Source organism: Mus pahari, chromosome 13 (assembly GCF_900095145.1).
Source record: "Mus pahari chromosome 13, PAHARI_EIJ_v1.1, whole genome shotgun sequence".
Lineage (NCBI taxonomy): Eukaryota > Metazoa > Chordata > Mammalia > Rodentia > Muridae > Mus > Mus pahari.
Window position 1 is genome coordinate 62787696 of NC_034602.1, and position 15694 is coordinate 62803389.

General features: G+C 42.2%; 1 protein-coding gene across 3 annotated transcripts in view; it reads right to left on the bottom strand.

Annotated features, from left to right (window-relative positions):
- The window catches only part of Corin (corin, serine peptidase), a 195745-nt gene that overhangs the window by 99724 nt on the left and 80327 nt on the right, over positions 1 to 15694 (bottom strand). The window lies entirely within an intron of this gene.

Sequence of the window (15694 nt, forward strand, 5' to 3'; positions counted from 1 at the left end):
TCTCTCTCTCTCTCTCTCTCTCTCTCTCTCACACACACACACACACACACACACACACACACACACACACCACACATGCATAGAAACATATACATCACACACATACACACATGCACATATCACATATACACAAATAAGCAGTTTTCATAACTACAAGCAATTGTTTCCTTAACTACAAGAACCCCAGGCAAGAGGGGGAAATACTAAATATCCTTCAACAAGTGAATGAATAAGTGAATTGAAATCCATCCACACAGGGGAATATTAGTAAGTATTATAAAAGTGTAAATCATTGATACGTAGGGTAGCATGGTTGAATGCTGAAGTTACCATGTTACCGTGACAAAGAAGACAGCCTCAAGGTAGCCTAGGGCGTGAGTCTGTATTTATGTAACACAGTAGAAGAGCAAAAGCACAGGGCCTGGCAGGGTGATTCCCAGGGGTTGTGAGGAGTGCAACGGTGAGGGGGCAGAGATAGAAGATAGCTGGGCGTGTCTTGAGAGAACCATTTTATAACTATCTGATTGTTAGTGGGTAGAAAAATATATGGAGGGGCTGGCGAGATGGCTCAGCGGGTAAGAGAACTGACTGCTCTTCCGTAGGTCCTGAGTTCAAATCCCAGCAACCACATGGAGGTTCACGACCACCCATAATGAGATCTGATGCCCTCTTCTGGTGCGTCTGAAGTCAGCTACAGTGTACTTATGTATAATAATAAATAAGTCTTTGGGCTGGAACAAGCAGGGACTGAGCGAGCAGAGTTGACTGGAGCTAGCAGAGATCCTAAAAATTCAATTGCCAACAACAACATGAAGGCTCACAACCATCTGTACAGCTACAGTGTACTCACATAAATAAATAAGAAGAAGGAGGAGGAGGAGGAAGAGGAGGAGGAGGAGGAGGAGAAGAAGAAGAAGAAGAAGAAGAAGAAGAAGAAGAAGAAGAAGAAGAAGAAGAAGAAGAAGAAGAAGAGGAAGAAGAAGAAGAAGAGGAAGAAGAAGAAGAAGAAGAAGAAGAGTATATGGAATGTTGAAACCTATGTAACAGTTCACAAAATGATGTATCATATTATATGTAAATTTAAAAATAAAAATTTAGGTTAACCCATCACTGTCAATGCAGTGTTGATCAACAAGCTCGCCATGTACATATGCGTGAAGGTATCTGTGTGGGGTATGTTCACACGGTACTGAGATCTGTGTGGGGTATGTTCACACGGTACTGAGATCTGTGTGGGGTATGTTCACATGGTACTGAGATCTGTGTATGGATGCGCATACCTGAGTGCAGGCAACTGTGGAGGCCAGGGGTGTTAGATAACTTGGAGGTGGAGCTACAGCCAGATGTGAGCTGCCCAGTACGGGTGCTGGAAACCGAACTCAAGTCCCATGGAAGAGCAGTGGGCATCTAATCCTCTGAGCCACGCCTCCAAACCCACAAACCTGTTCTTTAAAAACAAAAACCCACCAAAGAAGACAAATATCAAAATATTAATTCCCAATTCATCTCACATTAAGCATGATAACTACTTATGAGTATTTTCATATACTTAAATCGAAATTACTGTGATAAGTTAATAAAAAAGAAACTATTGATACTTAGTTTTCATAAATTAGAGAACTGTTTTAAAGGCACTAATTTATATTTTTCTATATTGTGTTGTTTCAGAGATTATTAATTCTACTAGATATTGAGTCCAAATAAAATTCTATAGGAGTGAGCAAATAGAAATGAATTCAGACAAAAAAGCATGAGATCACTGTAGCCCAGCTCCAAGGACTGCTTGATCTTAATGAACCTGTCCTCCACACACACATACAGACAGGAACCTGTCCTCCCAGACAGACAGACAGGCACCTGTCCTCCCCAGATACACAGACAGGAACCTGTCCTCCCCAGACACACAGACAGGCACCTGTCCTCCCAGACACACAGACAGGCACCTGTCCTCCCAGGCACACAGATCGGCACCTGTCCTCCCAGACACACAGACAGGCACCAGTCCTCCCATGTGAAAGGGAAGAAAGGAACAGTTTCTGCCTGGCATACGGTGTGTCACATAAGACTAAGTAACTTAACCACCAGATGGGATGTGAAGCTAGATTAAAAATCGAAATTGATGGGCGTGGTGGCGCACGCCTTTAATCCCAGCACTTGGGAGGCAGAGGCAGGTGGATTTCTGAGTTCGAGGCCAACCTGGTCTACAAAGTGAATTCCAGGACAGTCAGGGCTATACAGAGAAACTCTGTCTCGAAAAACCAAAAAAACCAAAAAAACCAAAAAAAAAAAAACAAAAACAAAAACAAAACAAAAAAAACAAAAAACAAAAACCATTGAAATTGATGATGGTCTGAATCACTTAGGATATAAATAGCAACACCCTTACTGAAGAGTTCTAATTGGACCGTCCATCAAAATGGGCTTAGAATTGCACTGTGTTCATGTCAAGAGTTTTCGCTGCCATTGAATGCTCTCATATTTTATTGGAATCTGAATCACAAGTAAGATTTCTGAACTGGAGAAAAACACTGAGCCTGGAGAAGATAGATGTCCTTGGGACCCGGACACTGAGTGCAACGGTAAGGAACACTGGGGCTAACCTACGGTCCTGACTTCCTGATGTCAGCCTCTTGTCCAGAGTGTGGCAAACGGGCATGAGTGAGGAGAGCTCTTCTCCCGTTTCATTTCAGAAAGCACTGTACTACTTCAAGCAAAGCAGTACTTGGCAGGGAGTAGAAGCCTAAGCACCATCTATACACAAGAGTGATGGAGCCCAGAGGGAACTGGCAGCCCCAGGCTCCACAGGAAAGGGGTTTTATCAGCCATGCTTTTCCTGCCTGGGTATGTGCACAATCAAGGCAGAATGAGACTGTGGTTCTCATTGAACCATCCTGGTCCAATGTGTGCGGGTTCACCGCTCCATGGATCCAAAAGCTGTCAGAGATGAGATAGTTTCAGAAAATAAGTTTCAATGAAGAGCAGGATCAAATTCACCAGAAAAGTTAATCTAGATGTTTCTCTCTATGGCTGCTGCTGTTTGTTTGGCTTGGTTTAGTTTGGCTTGGTTTGGTTTTCTAGTGACAGGACATTCTATGTAAATAAAGCTGGCTTTAAACTACTCCATGAGCTCCCCCCGGCCCCCAGTGCTGGGGTTTTAAGCATGCATGGCTGGCTTCAGAACAACTGACCCACGGATAAAATAACAGGAGTTGCTGTTACTTGCGTAGTATTTCCCCCATCTTCCCTTCACCTAGAATACCCTATGTTACAGCCTTACAGACAGGTGCTGGCAGGTACAGAGAAATATATGTAGATGTAGATTGTGTGTGTGTGTGTGTGTGTGTGTGTGTGTAGATAAATATACATAGACATACTCATATGCATACACATACATATACACTAGTATGGGCAAATGGAACAGACTAGCTGGAGCCTAGAGTGCAAAAATTTAAGTCTCAAGTGAGAAGAAAGAGAAATGACAGGATCTGAGGAGGAAGAACAGGGCATCTGCAGGGCAGGGCCTCAGAAGACTGTCCAAACTGAGCTCTATGTGACTGTCACTTCTCAGATTGTGTCACACAGCTTTCTGATGGAGGACTCTTGGGTTTGTCTCCTCTGGTGGTCTTAATGCTGAATGAAATAGGTAGAATTTAGTTGTTTGTTTGTTTGTTTGTTTGTTTGTTTGTTTTCAGGAAGGGAAGATGAAGGTTTCAAGGATCCCCTTTTGCTGCTGCATGGAGATTCTAAGTAGATCAGGCTGGCCTTGAACTCTTTCCATGGGCCTCCCAAGTGCCTGGATCATGAGGTAAAAGTGAGGAAGAGAAACAATACAGGTAACGCTGTTCTTGTTGTTGTAGACATGGATCAATTCTTACGAAGACTTTTTCAAGCTGGCTGAAGTGGTGTATGCTTACAGTCAGTCAAGGCCAGTCTGATCTACGTTCTGACTCTTACCTGAATGCCAGGAGACAAGAAGACAGCAAGGCATAAAGGACAAGAAGGGTGGCTCAGAATGGACCAGGATGAAGTGGCTCAGGCAATAGTTGTGGAGATACTGATCAATCGCTGGTTGGTTTGCACGTGTATTTTGATAGGAAAAATCCCATAAACTTTGCTGAAGTTAGTGTGAAGTTAAGCTTTGCTAAAGTTCATGTCGGGGAAAGAAAGGAGATTCAAGAATAACCCAAGTGAAAGTCTGCAGTTACGAGACTAAAGTTATTATTTACTAAGATGGGAAAAACAGGGATGAGAGAAGAGGGCAATCAGGCTGGCTAGTACATATCTTACCAGACTTGGAATTCAAATGGGAAGAAAATGAAGGAAGCATTTGTAAGTCTGTGTGTCTCTGGGTCTCTGTCTCTGTCTCTGTCTCTGTCTCTGTCTCTCTCTCTCTCTCTCTCTCTCTCTCTCTCTCTCTCTCTGTGTGTGTGTGTGTGTGTGTGTGTGTACTGTTAGAAAGAGAATGTGTATATGTATATGTGTGTGAGAGATAAAGTATGTATGTATTGTCCATATATGCACATGCATGCCTAGGAAAGCATACATAGAGATGTGAGAAGGCTGAATGGAGGGGCTCTGAGAAGTGGACATGTCTCCCATGGAGTTAAAGGGCCCAGAACCTCTGGCAATTGTGGAGTGCAGAAAGCATCAGCAGAATGAGAACCACAAAACAAAAATGATCTTTGTGCTAATTACCAAAGTGTGACAAGGTTAGACCCTGCCTTAGGCCCCGCCTTAGCAAATTCTCCCAACCCACATCTACAGTTGATTAAATGTTTTGACTTCAAAAAAAAGGGGGAAACGCATATATATGCACAAAAGTCTAGAATCCAGAATAAAAATGTAGTAGAGACCCACCTTTGAACTTGGGTACCTTTGAACTTTGAGCAGCGTTTAAAGCCATGAGCCTGAACTCGGTAACCAGAAGGGAACAGGTCTGAGGACTAAGCCTGCTTCCCAATGTGGAGAGGTGAGAGAAATGAAGAGAAAACAACAGAGGAGGGAGAAACTAAGCAGAGGGAAAGAGGGATCCTTCTCTTTGAGTCAAGAGCAGAGTTCACAACTGAGAAGAATGTAACTCGAGAGTAAAGGAATAGACTGTGGTGTGGAGCCTTGGGAACAATTACAGGGAAACTCCTCGGAAGTAAGGATGGAGAATGCGGATCTAAACTTAGGAAAATTGGAAAAAAAGGGGGGGGGCTTTTGTAGTCAGTACTCATGCATCTGTAAGCATGTATGAGAATTCTGAGGATCAATATAAAAGCCTTGAGAAAAGAAGGCTGAAAAATGCAATCCTGTGGAATATGGACACTTATGGTATCAGCAGAGGCAAAGGAAGGAGTCTAGCACGTAGCCAGAGGGCTGGGAAGTGGATCACATCAGAAAGGTGTTCTAGACTCTACCGGTAGGCAGAATGCTACAGCCGGAGAAGCATCGGGGACAGAGGCCTCCCACACAAGATGAAGTAGCACTGCCTACTTCCTTTCTCGGGGGTCTCCTGTCTCTTCAGGGCTGTTTCAGATCCCCTCAGTTTCACAGACTGTAGGAAAGGAGCGCCCGGCTCACACCCAGGCTAGTGAGCTGTGTACTATGTAACACTTTCCCATTTAAAACAGTGCCAGCTGCCTGGTGCAACAACTGACGTAATCATTTGCTTCTTTTCTGTCCTGTTTTGCAGTCCCGGGTCTCATGGGTAGCAGGCAAAGACTCTATCACCAGGCCCCAGCCAAGTTCAGTGAGCTACTCCTTTGACCATGTCTTTCTCTGAGTAACGTCTGTCCCACATCAACCTGTTCTAACCCATGTCTCCCTCTGATATGCCATTTGAAACCAACTTCTTGTATAAGGTCTGAGTCTATGCTTAAATATTTATCTCTTCACTGGCCTGGGAAGTCATGAGAAATAGGCATGTTTTCATTCCTCTCCCAACTGTAATAAAGTTCATGGTACAAAGAGTGTGTCTGAAACATTTGTATGTGCGAAATGCATCATGGCTTCCAAAGTCGTCTGAAATACATCACCTAGGGTGGCAAAGTGGATCTACTGTCCAAAGTCTGATGATTTGTGTCATGATGTTGGAGAGAAAGATGTTTGAATGGACTTGACATTCTCCAAGCCCCAACAGTTAGGAAGCAAAGTCATGTAAGCCACTGATGCTAAGTCAAGGCTCTTCCAAGAGGTACCATCTCTCTATAGAAAGAACGCTTAGGTAATTTAAAACTTTAAGTGATTTAAAGTTATAAACATAAGAAAATCTGAGGTTCTGGGAAAAACGTCATTTTATCTAAAGCTGGCCATTGTAACAAAAAAGGGCCTGGTCAGCTTTTAATCGTTTCACAGCACCGCCTACAATCACTGTCAAAACAATGATTCTAAGAATCTCAAAGAAAGAGTGCGGCATAATCTCTCTGAAATGAACCTGCGATTCAATAGAAATGGAGAGTGGGTGTTTCACCAAGGTCCAGCAACTACAATTAGGGAGTCCAATATGATGGAGTGGTTGCTATCAGCAACGAGAGCTGGACAAAGCAAACACGACACTAGGAAAAAGGAGGGAGACGGAAGAACAAACAGCCGAAGCTCTCTCATGGCAGGGGATCTCTTTAGACTCACAGAAATACCACTTAAAAACTGCTTTCCATTTATGATTACAACCAAGGTAAAGTAGAGGATTAGTTGGAACACTCAGCATGATTGATGGGCCTTGACCCTTAGCCCCCCTGAGTTCTCACAACCCGGCTATGGAAACACGCACAAATGTTTATTTTTAAAGCTCTCAAGAACAGTTCCCACAGCATTATCACTCCAGCGCGTTATTTACTTTGCAGGGCCCGGCAACAGAGAGGGTAAGACAACCGTGAGCCATGTATGAGAACAAATTGTCCCAGGAATTATGACTGATTTAAGGGCAGCTAAGAGGAGATGAATCGACTTCCCAGAACCATGCATTGGGAAAGGCAGTTTTTACAGGTTGTAGGCTTTGGCTCAATATAGTCTGGAGAGACATTTAAGAGTTCTTGTGAGAACGGGGCTGTAGTGGAAGGTAGCATTCAAGGATTACTAATTGACTCCCAAGATGGTGGGACGTGCTTTTTGGGGGAAGCTGAAACAGGGGGGTTGGGGGTGCAGGGGCTGGGATTTAAAATAACCCCGGAATAATCTATCTCGCCCTCAGTTTCTTAATTTATAAAATGAAGATGAAAATACCTCGGGGACTTACTTGAGGAGAAAGGAGCTGACGGCTGTGAAAGCGCTCTGGTCAAAAGACCGAGGCTCCAAACATAAAGGGAAAATACTGGTTCCATGGGCCGGTTACTTCACAAGCAAGGAAATGAGACTAAGGCAAGAATCGGCTTCTACTCATGTTCATGCCTGAGGTTAAGCAGAAACCTAGCGTGAGCCTGAGTTCACAGTGTCTGTTGCCTGCACAAGAACACCTGTTTCCTTCCTCTTTGTCAAGAAGAACCCCTTTCCAGTAAAATCATTATTCCTCATCCATGCAATTGGCTCCATGTGACACTCCTGTCATTTATCCTACGTCTCTGAGGTTTCTGCATGGCAGCATTTACATGTGTCATGGGTGTTCCTCTCTTTCTTTTCACATGTATTTGTTATAGTCTATGTTCAATATCCCTCAAAAGTCATGAAATATGATCTGGTGGTGGTGGTGGAGATGGTGGTGGTGATGGAGATGGTGGTGGTGGTGGTGGTGGAGGTGGTGGTGGAGGAGGTGGTGGTGGTGGGGGTGGCAGTGATGAAGATGGTTGTTGATGATGATGTTGTGGTGGTGGAGATGATGGTGGTAATGGAGGTTGTAGTGGAGGTGGCGGTGGTGGTGGCAGAAGTAGTGGGGGTAGTGCAGATGGTGGTGGTGATGGTGATGGTGGTGGAGGCGGTAGTGGTGGTCATGATGATGATTGTGATTGTGAGGATGACGGACTTGAAGAAGAACTGTTTAAAACTTAAACCTCTGTCAGGGTTTCTTAAACTCAATATCACAGACATTTTGAGCCACACAACGTTCTAAAAGAGGGACAGTGCTTTGTTTATTGAGGGACGTTTATCAGAATGTCCGGTCTCGATAACGGATTCAGTTAGTGATACAACTTCATTTCTACTCAGGTGTAACGACTAAAAATGCTGAAAAATCACCTACGGTTAAGTGCAGCACTGCTAGGCTGGAGAGATGGCCCAGCACTTACGAGATCTGGCTGTTCTTCCTAGAGGACCTGGGTTCAATTTTCAGCACCCACCTGGGAGCTCACAACTGTCTGTAACTCCCGTTCCTGGGGTCTGACACCCTCACACAGACATACTTGCAGGCAGAACACCAATGCACATGAAATGAAAATAAATAAATCATTTTTAATAGAAGCATATTGCATGGGCATGAATTGCTACTATGCTCACTGATCATAATTTTCAGAGACCCTAGAGTAATATTCAGGGTACAACAGGCATTTAGTTTACTCAGTGAAATAAACATGAAAGAAAGACTGCACTGTAAAGTTGTCTTATATGATTGTACTCTATAATAAATGCTTTTGTACTTGATATACAATATATTACTACCACATAAACCCTTTTCAGTAGGTATATAGGTATGCTAGAAATTATATTCTTACAAACACATGAAGATCATAGGTATTAGTGGCTTCTCCTAGAGCATCAGAATTATAAATATACGTGAGATGAGCCTATTGTTCCAACAAGAATGAGGCAAAAGTTATTTTTAACTCTAGGAAAGTATTTTATCAAAAAATGACATTTCAGAAAAACATCTAGAAAAAAAGTTACATAAAAAATAACTGCAACTAAAAACCTACAAAAATTCTGGGACTCTGATTACTTAAGAAAATACTACTCTAGCGAGCACATGGCTCTAATTATAACTGTTTCACCATTTCACCCAAAGTCATCAATCTTTTCACAGATTAGAAGTGCTACAACACTTCCTGATGGCGTTGAACTGATATTCCCAGTGACTTCTCAGGGTGACTTAATGAAGAATGTATTCTGGTGTGTGTGTGTGTGTGTGTGTGTGTGTGTGTGTGTGTGTGTGTGTGTGATTTTTGACTTTCAAAACCTGCAACTATTGACCAATAGTATGAACTCTGATTATTAGAAAACTCAAGGAGTCTGACTTGGAGACTCTCCATATGTATTTTTGAATCCACGTCAATTATGATATTTTCAAAAAGACCACCAATAAACACACTTAAGTGTTTTTACCCAATCAACCACGAACAAATGTAGAGGAAACAAGGAAGTCATGAGGACCCTTCTAAATCTACTTGCTCATCTTTCCATCAGTGTGTGTGTGTGTGTGTGTGTGTGTGTGTGTGTGTGTTGGAGTCTGGGATCAGGAATTAACAGGGGATCTCTATTAAAACAATGTGTCCTATTCAATGAAATGAGATAGATTTCTACTTCTTGCCACAGCATCTCCATCAAAAACAAACAGAAAAGGTGGGTAACATTTGAGAAACTTCTGTTTGAAAGCCGCTGAGAGCTGAGGAAATCATTAGGTCACGAGCAGCCAAAATCACAGACAGATGTGGCTGCAGAGCAGAGGTTCATCTTCTGACGGGAGGCCATGATGCTGGAGGAGAGCAGGGATGAGTGCGTGGGGGAGGGTTTGAAGAGTGGAGAGAAAAGGGAGAGATGGAGTTAAAAATACCATCTCAAAAATGAACAAGAAAAAAAAAATCCACATTCCACACATACTTCCCCCTCATAGAACATTCCAGCGCTCGCCATACTGCTATAACTGAGAGTCTGGATATGGGACCACAGAGACCCAGAAGATGTCTGAGTTCCCCAACCCTCTAGGAATAAGTGGTTGATAATGGGTGGCTGTGTAGCAAGAAGGGAGCCTGTTAGCTGGGCGGTGGTGGCGCATGCCTTTAATCCCAGCACTTGGGAGGCAGGCGGATTTCTGAGTTCAAGGCCAGCCTGGTCTACAAAGTGAGTACCAGGACAGCCAGGGCTATAGAGAGAAACCCTGTCTTGAAAAAAAAAAAAAAAAAAAAAAAAAAAAGAAGGGAGCCTGTTAGCTGATAGCTGGGAGCTGGGAGGAAGGCTCCTTATGGCATTTAACACAAAGATAAGGAGAAATTATAGCAACAATGTTGTGCTGAGAACAAAAGTAACTGAACTCAGGCCTGTCCCAGGACCTGAGGAATACAGCGACTCCCGAGTCTCCAGCTGAGACCCCCCTGGAGAAATGCACCTCAGAACAGACACAAACCAGAATTCGATGGCGTCTATAAAAAAAAAAAAAAAAAAATCATCCCAGTTTGCCATTAAATTAAGTGACCTGCCTCCACTCTTTGTTCCTCTACTTTAAGAAATGTCTCATGGGTTGGAGAGATGGCTCTGTGGTTAAGAGCATTCACTGACTGCTCTTCCAGAGGTCCTGAGTTCAATTCCCAGCAACCACATGGTGGCTCACACCCATTCTGTAGTGGGATCTGATGCCCTCTTCTGGTGTGTCTAAAGAGAGCAACCTTGAGTACATAAAATAAATAAATCTGTAAAAAAAAAAAAAAAAAATTCAAAAAAAAAAAAAAAAAAAAAAAAAAACTCATAAAATGTCTTGTTGCCTTTATCTTTCAAGGCAATCAATCAGGCTCTTGCCTTATCTACAAAATATTGCTGAGGACTGACCTCAAGGGCATGCTCTTACCAGGAAAGGCCCCATCTCACTGAGGAGATGGCTGAAAAACTTGAAAATTTTGGATGAGCATAGGCTGATGCTGACTGAGATCAATTACCTTCCAGGGTGCCCTCAGTTATGCCTGAGGCTTTAATACGACTGGATCATATCCCAAATCTTCCCTTTCACCAACAGCTGATTTCTTCCCTCTCTACAAAAAAAATAAGCCAAATCCTAATCCAGTGTACCTCAGACTTCCTCTGAGTGACGGTTTCCAGAGAACCCGACTTGTGATAGTTGGTCTCAGGAAGAGTCTGGGAAATGGGGCGATAAGACAGATATTGGCCTGGAACATTCAGGGGAGATTGAACATAAATATGTCATCATTAGTGACAATACAGACAAGCACCCTGGCATCACAGAATGATCCAGTTGTTACAACCATCATCAGAGGTGAATTAGGGTAATATAAGTTATACAAAGGAATGAACTAAATAGAATAAAGTACCTCACCAAATGTTGTAAAGTATAGAAAAATAGGTCAAATAGGGTTTTGTTTTGGGGTGGGGGCACAAGTGTGGATATCTTCACAAATGTTCTATTGCTGTGAAGAGCCACCATGACTATGTTAAATCTTGTATGGGAAAACATTGCTTACAATTTCAGAGGTTTAGTCCATTATCAGCATTGCTACACACAGGCAGACATGGGGCCAGAGAAGGAGCTGAAAGTCCTACATCCAGATCCACAGATATCAGAAAGAGAGAGTGCTATTCGGTTTAGCTTGGGATTCTGAAACCCCAAAGCCCACACCCAGTAGCACACTTCCTCCAACAAGGCTATACCTCTGTCAAGTAGTGTCATTCCCTAATGACCAAGTATTCAAGTGTATGATCCTACAGGGACCATTCTTACTTAAAGCATCACAGTGGGTGTATGCACTTGTGAGTGCTGATGACTGTGGATGCCTGCAGTTGATGTTAGGAATTATCATTACTCTTCCATCTTGGAAAATAAAGCAGGGTCTCTCACTCAAACACAGAGCTTGATTGCATAGTAAATCTCCTTAGCTAGCTTGCTCTGTGTATCCCGTCTTGGCCTTCTCTGAATGGAATAAAAGGCAGGCTCCACTCCTACTGGGGATTTACTTGGGATTCTGGGTCTGGGGATGCAACCTCTGGTCCTCATGCTTCATTATTGAATGGCAAGAGCTTAACCACTGAACTGTCTCTTCAGCCCTGAAGAGCTTTTAGTAAATATCAAGACATTGAAAAAAGATAGTTTAAAGTTAAAGGTAATCCTAACATAAAAACAGTCCAGGTTGATGTGATTGTCCACTTGGCCAAAGCTAGAGTTATCTGAAAAGAGGAACTTTGGTTGAGAAAATACCTCCATCACATTGGCTTATAAACAAGACTGTGAACTTCTTGATTGATGATTGAGGTGGGAGGGCTAAGCTCATCATGGCAAGTGTCCTGTTGTATAAGAAAACAGTTTGAACAAGCCAAGGGGAGATAGCCAGTTAACAGCATTCCTCCATGGTCGCTGCTTCAACTCCTGCCTCTAGATTCCTCCCTGAGTTCCTGCCCTGACTTCCCTCATGATGAACTACAGCCTGCAAACCGAAATGAAGCCATTCCTACTGAGTTGGTTTTGGTCAAGGTATTTATTTATCAGAAGCAACAGAGACCAAATGAAAATGAAAACCAAACAGCCTCACCAAATGTTTTAAAAGAAGCCTTTATATTGTAGCAAGGGACCCCATAAAGCTAAGGCCCGAGTACAAGAACTAAGAGTATCCTGTTCCAGAGAAAAACAAGCACATAAGCAAAACAGGTTTGTTTGTTTGATTGGTTCGTTGGCTCGTTTTTTGTTTGTTTATTTGGCTGGTTGGTTGGTTGGTTCGTTGGTTGGTCATTTGGTTATTTGTTTGTTTGGTTAGTTGGTTGGTTGATAATGTGTTTGTTTGGTTGGTTAGTTGGTTAGTTGGTTGGTTGATAATGTGTTTGTTTGGTTGCTTAGTTGGTTGGTTGGTTGGTTGGTTGGTTGGTTGGTTGGTTGGTTGGTTTGTTTTTGACCAGGAAGTTCCTAGCTGAGGAAAGGGGAGTGGTGATAGAGAATGCTGAGAACTGAGAGACAAATATTTAGAAAAATCCTCCCACTTTTGAGCTCTTGAACAATTAAATCCAAAAATTAGAAAGGAGGAAATAACACAAATATAAGTATAAATTAAGGAAATATAAAACCATCATACAATAGAAAAATGTCATAAGACAGAAAAAGATTGTTAGAGAAGTCAAATACAATCAGTAAGTCTCTAGAAAGTCTTACCAAAAAAATATCACCATTGTCTAAATGAAAATTGAGTTATTACCACTTAGCCTCATAGGAAGACAATAACAGATCATCTTAACAGAAATAAAAGATTTTGTAAAATAAAAAGGTCATTTATGATAAAAAGTTGTATTGCATAGAACAAGTATATTGTTTGTATAAATTTAGGATTACACAACACACATATATAGTCGTGCTTTATATATACTGTGATATATATCACTAGAGAGCTGGAGAGAAGAAAGAGAAAGGGGGAAATACTGTAATGATATCTTGATTTTAAAACTTTAGAATAAAAATGATGACACTAACCTAGAGCCACCTGGGTCAAAGAAAAGGAACAGTCCGGATAAGACTGGTCTGCAGCCTTGTCTACGATATACGTTCTTAATTTCACATCGATGTAGGAGGGACCATCGCACAGTGGGCAGTGCTATAGAGAAGGGTAACATGGCAAGCCTGAGGGAGCAAACTAAGAAGCAGCACCCTCTATGGCCTTCATTCCAGGTCCTGCTTTCACATTTGACTTCCCTCGGTGATGGACTGTGTATTAGTCAGCATTCTCTAGAATCACAGAACTTATGGAATGATATCTCTCTCTCTCTCTCTCTCTCTCTCTCTCTCTCTCTCTCTCTCTCTCTCTCTCTCTTTATATAATATTATATATGATATGCAATCATACTGTGAACACTTTTTTATTTTGTTCCCAACAGAGTAGGGAGCTAGGCATGAAGTCTCACTCCTACCTGAGTAGCTATTGGTAATTCAGAGCTACTGGGAGAGGTAGAGTGCATTTTCTTTAAGAGTCTAGCACCTTGTAGGTTGACTACATTCCAGTGGATGAATATACACCCAAGAATATATGGGCAGGAGAAATCATACGCAGGAGATCACTTTAAAATTAAGACACAAAGTTGCATGGACAGGGAAACAAGTGGATCTGAAAAGAGCTGGAAGGAGAGTAAATATAATCAAATTAAATCATATGAAATTTTCAAATAATTAATAAAAATTACAAAGTAGGATAGAGAAAATTCTCTTTCTGTTCCATGTACTGTGAAAAGACACATGCATGTAGGGAATGGAGAAATTCAGTCAAAGACCTTTGCAATATACAATAAATCACAACTGTACAGGTCAGCTTTGCATCATCATAAAATCTCTAAATGCCTGAGATAAACAGTTTTAAAGGGGGGAGAGATTTGGTTTGTCTCAGAGTTTCAGAGATTTTTGGTCCATGATTACCCACATCAATTTGGGACTGTTTGGGGGTTAGAACATCATAGCCAAGGCACATGATAGATAAGGCTTCATGGTGGCTGGGAAGTATAGAGAAAGAGGAAGGGGCCAGTGTCCCAGTACCCAGTTAGGAGGTTAGACCCCAGTGGCCTAATCTCAGCCTCCCATTCTCCACCTCTTCAAGGTTTCAGAAACTCTCAACAGTTGCTACAGGGCAGTAGAGAAGCCTTTAGAAAATCAGATTTAGAGCAACAGTCCAGATCAAAACAATGATGAGGTATATCTGTGCTGCACATGAAACTGTAAATTAATGAGACCACTGGGAAATAGACAAATATGTGTACAACAGAAATGACAATGAAAACAGTTATGCATTGTTGGGGTCTCCCACCTCCACTAATCACTCTCCCTCAAAACACCAGCCCCTATAGGCGCATAGGCATACCAGAGAGTTGCTACCAAGAGGACCTCCCCAGATCTCCCAGAATGCAGCGTCCTTGGACCGCCTATGTCAATAGGCACTCATCCCTGCCTCGATCCTCAGACCTGCCTACGATCCTTTGGACCCACCTACGATCCCTTGGACCCGCCTACGATCGGACCACCGCCAGCAACTTCAAAAGACTTAAGGCAGGCTGGGAATTTTTCATGTTACTTAAACAGAGTCCTGTTATTAAACTTGGAGCCTTGATCAGTGTGACATTGCCTAGGCTTCAATTTCCTTTCGCAGCGTATTCCTTTTTAGGATATTCACGCCCTTCAGGACGGACCTAGACCAGAGTGTTTCCGCGGGCGGGAACACTCAATGCGTTTAAAAAAATATGATCAAATTCCTCAGGGGAAGATAACATGAAATCACAGGGAGATGCTTTAATTCTCTCACCAGAATTATAATAATAAAGACTGAAAATGCCAACATCAGGAGGGTAGGGGAAGAAAATGACCCTTCACACATAGACACTGGGAGTAGAAGTCTATACCATCAGTCTAAAGAACTATTTTGCAGAACAAGTCTACAACTGTTTAACCAAAGACACGTACAAATACAGTAACAGCCTTGTTCTTCATAATAGCTGAAACTACACATAATTCAATGTCTATCAGTAACAGATATATCGTTGTAGAATTGAATGTTAGAGCACTTCATTCAATGCAAAGAAATGGAAACTGCCATGAATGCAATGCAGTGCTCAAGCAGAATGTTAAGAAAATGCAAGAAGATACAAAAAGGTCACACATTATATAACTATGTTTACATGAAGTTCAGTAAGAAGACAAGCTACCTAAGAGTTCTTTGCAACGGTGAGATGATTAGGAGGATTATTGCAGGCATGCAGGCATTTCTATATTATTAATATCCTGCTTCTTAATCTGGAGTTTCCTTGATTTTTAAAGCATAGTAGACTCTCTCTCTCTCTCTCTCTCTCTCTCTCTCTCTCTCTCTCTCTCTCTCTCTCTCTCTCT